The following is a 4,144-nucleotide window of genomic DNA, read 5'->3' on the forward strand; positions in this document are numbered from 1 at the left end:
GGATATAACCTAATTTTTACACCTTCAATAAAGTTTGGCCGTGAGGCGTATACCTGATCGGTGACTCCTGGGTTCTTTCCTGCGTCCTCGGTAAGTTCCTGAGTGTGCGTTCTCTCTCTGCTGGTTCATTCCTGGTGTGGTGACACAATAAGGGCACGAGCTGAGCTAAGTTAGGGGTGCCAGGATACCCCCCCTTCCCGGTTCCAGTCTAAAAGCCTCAGAGAGGAGTGACAGAGGGGATCCGGGGCTCATCGTGGGCGCGGGCTCCGTTTGGCCTGTCGCATCCTTGCTGGGTCCTCGGGCCGCCTCTTGGCTAAAAGAGCAGTGATTCACCGTCTGGAGCCGCGAGTCAATCGGTCAAGTTGCATTGTTGTTTTTCTTTTATTTTAAATCCTACTCATCTGGTAGTCTGACATGTCTGTCATGGTAATTTGAGGCTTGTCGGATGTCCGAGTGGTTCACAGTAGGTGAAAGGTGTGGGCCGCAGACCTCCCAGCAACAGGCTGGATTCAACATGAGCATGAAGCAAGCGGGTGGATTTGACTCAGCATCAGGTGTTGACTCAAGCTGTCTGGACCTCGGGCCTTTCCACAGGAGTCTCCAGAAAGTATCCAAACATTTTCAGCATGGTATAATGTGGATAGAAGTGGGCAAAGAAAGATTGTGTACAGCTTAAAATACACTTTTCCAAGCTATGAACACAAAAACAGGTTGTTATTTTTAAAAACTGGCCAGCCATAATGCAGCCGCTCATTGATCAATGATTGCTGAGGTATCTGTAATACATCTGTGCTGGGGCCTGAGTTCCAAGTTTAGACATTGTCTTTGGATACAATCTGTTTTTAGGAAGTGGATTGTGGGTTCCTAAGCTCACGTTGTCGAAAACAACTGTAGTGAATACATATATGGAGGTGTTATCTACTGCACGTCTCAAGACCCCAGCTTATCACCATAAAGGGAATTGAATGTATTTGAATCTATACTTGTGAGGATCTGGAGTTAGCTCCGCCTTGGGGCGGCTCCTCCTTTGGCAGAATTTTTGTAGGGGACTAGGAGCTAGGGTGAGTCTCACATCAGGGTACCATCCTCAGTCCAATGGTCAGTCGGAGCGCTGCAACCAGGAGCTGGAGGTGGCTCTCAGGTGTTTAGCCAGCGACAACCCATCCACCTGGAGCAAGAGACTCGTTTGGATTGAGTATGCCCATAATACACACATCTCTTCAGCTACAGGATTGTCACTCTTCGAGGTATCTCTGGGGTACAACCCTCCGTTGTTTCCGAGTTTTGAACCAGAGTTAATCGTTCCTTCTGTTCAGGCCCATCTACGGAGGTGCAGGAGTATTTGGAGGCAGGCCAGGAGGGCCCTTCAAAGGACAGCGTAACAAAATAAAAGATACGCTGATCGCCACCGCTCCTCCACACCAAGATACAAGGTGGGCGATAGGGTTTGGCTGTTTACCAGAGACATTCCATTGAGAAGCACCACTAGGAAACTGGCGCCTCGCTTCATTGGACCATTCCCTATTGAAAGGATCATAAATCCTACCTCAGTCCGTCTAACTCTCCCGGCCTCCATGCACATTCATCCATCTTTTCACGTTTCTCAGCTTAAACCAGTTGTCAACAGTCCTCTGAGCCCTCCTACCGTCCTCCCCCCTCCCGCCCGGTTAATCGATAATCATCCTGCCTTTACGGTAAACCGTATCATTGACGTCCGGCAGAGAGGCAGGGGACGGCAGTACCTGGTAGATTGGGAGGGCTATGGACCTGAGGAACGCACATGGGTTCCGAGGTCATTCATCCTCAACCCCACTCTAATCACAGACTTTCATAGAGCTCACCCAGAGAGGCTTCCTAGATCGTCAAGGGGCAATCGTTAGGGGGAGGGTACTGTGAGGATCTGGAGTTAGCTCCGCCTTGGGGCGGCTCCTCTAACCCTTGCTCCACAGGTGTTCCTGATTCCATTGATGAGTCCTGCCAGCATTTAAGCTTCAAGAGGAGACCAGACCTTCGCTGGAGCATCAAGCCTCTTGGGTTAGATTCTCAGCCACAGAGTCTAATCACAGTTTTGTCTTGCTACGCTAACCAAGCTTCTTATGTTCAGGTTTTGCCACGTTGAGACACGACTACTTCACGGAAACTTACCTGGACCGCTGAACACCTACCTGGACCGGATACTTACTCTTCAACAACTGGATCACCTGGGACCACTTCCTCACCTTCCTCCACGCAGCTGGACGCCTCCTGGACCTGTAAGAAACAGAGACATTGTTCACTCGCTCCGCCGAACCTCTCTGATCAGATTTGGTATCCGAGACTCACCCTGCTCCTTTGTTTTTTCAGATCGTTCCCGAACCTGGCTCACTGTACATATTCCTGCACCTGTAAATAAACTCACTTACCTTAGCTTCGCCTCCGTGTCTGGTTTTGGTCTCGCTCTTGGACAAACATTTCCTGGGTTCTTGTCAATACTGGTAAGCCCATCCCAGTGGGATGTGTGTGTATTTTTCTACAGCTGGGTGTGGTAAATGTTTATGAAAAGAAGCAGCCCCGAGAAGAGGGGGGATTTCACTGATTGGGCCAGATATCTCGATTCGGCACAGACTCTGTTATTTTGAATAAACTCTCACCGTTCAAGAATAACTTATGTCTGTAGAGTCATTTCTTTGATCATTACATCGCTGCTGCAATTCTGAAGACCCAGAAGAACATCCACCATTTGAAGACACGTCATTGCAAACACTCAGAATTCAGAGATTGCGATTGAAAATGGCTAGTCTCCAACAGACACACCCAGTGGCATACTATCTTATGTTTCACTCTTTGGAGTCACAAACATGATCATATTTTGTTGAATGTGTCATTTTGGGAGTGTTATTACCAGAACTTATTGTACAGATGACAGACAGAAAAAAAGGACTCAGGTAACAGGGCTATGAAGGAAGATGACCAAGTGAGTTTGAATTCTTCAAATAGATTGTTTGACAGAGTGAGAATTTAGTGCTTACTGGTTCCTTCTTGCTGAACAGATTTGAGAGGAAGGTGAGGAATCCAGTCCAGGCTGTGGAGCTGGTTCCAGGAAGGTGAGAGATTGTAGGAGAGTGACAAGTCAAGAACAACATGAAAGGTTGAGTCAGGATGATCAGAGTTTGCTACTAGCAGGTTTGGAGATTGCTTGATCCAGACACTCGAGTGGATTGTCTTCAGCAACTGGAAATGAGCACTCAAAGACTGCGAGGGAGACACAACAAACAAAAGGTTAACTTTTAGATAACTTAATCTGAAACTCAAAGAGTGAATCTAGAGCTATGAGTTGATATCAGAGGCATACAACATTCCATCGAAGACTTCTTGTTCAGCTCAGACTTATATGCAATGGGTATTCAGCTGTCATGGAGAACAGCTGACACAAATTAGCCCCGCCTGTCACTGAAAAGGTGGTTAATAAAAGACAACACACTGGAAACCTCACAGAAGATACAAATACAGCTACTCACTTTCTCAACAATGGAACCAAAACCAAAGTAGTGGAAACAGTAAAGAAATCTGGTAAGGTACTGTAGCGCTAACATGTAATGCATGGGCATCATGGCCACAGAATTTTACTGTATGTCACTGTACTCAGCATTTGAGTCCTGTTTTTGTTCACTTAGCTCCCAAAATCTTGTTTGAATGAAAACTGCTTTATTTTGCAACATAGAGCAAATTATTTAATTTCTTTTAATGTCTGAGAGAATCTATGCTCAGGATTTTGTTTGAAGTGTGATTATAGATGCATAAAAATGCATCAAAAGTTGTCTTAGGATTGCATTGCAGCCCTATAAATCATAATCAAATCAAATCATGAGGTGCCTAAAAACTTCACCCTTATCTAAGAGGGCCAAATGTTGCAGTTTTCCTAAATGTTTTGTGGCTTTTCACCACTGCACAAGATGTCATTTGATGTCAGTGCATTTAAACAAGCAGGATAGATTGTGCTTTCTCTGTGTTTCCCATGTCTTTCATACGTCTGTGTGTGGTGGTTCTTGAAGCACTCACTCCAGCTGCAGTCCACTCTTTGTGAATCTCCCCCACATTTTTGAATGGGTTTTGTTTCACAATCCTCTCCAGGGTGCGGTTATCTCTCTTGCTTGTACACTTTTTT

The 4,144-nt window shown here is 46.0% G+C and overlaps 1 long non-coding RNA gene across 1 annotated transcript in view; it reads left to right on the forward strand.

Annotated features, from left to right (window-relative positions):
- The first annotated feature begins 3,184 nt into the window (after positions 1-3,184).
- Positions 3,185-4,144, forward strand: part of LOC119617849 — a 4,027-nt gene continuing 3,067 nt past the window's right edge. The window contains exon 1 of the long non-coding RNA XR_005234271.1: positions 3,185-3,549. This is a non-coding gene — a long non-coding RNA (uncharacterized LOC119617849). The remainder of the gene's footprint in view (positions 3,550-4,144) is intronic.

The sequence above is a fragment of the Kryptolebias marmoratus genome, linkage group LG17 (genome assembly GCF_001649575.2).
Source record: "Kryptolebias marmoratus isolate JLee-2015 linkage group LG17, ASM164957v2, whole genome shotgun sequence".
NCBI lineage: Eukaryota > Metazoa > Chordata > Actinopteri > Cyprinodontiformes > Rivulidae > Kryptolebias > Kryptolebias marmoratus.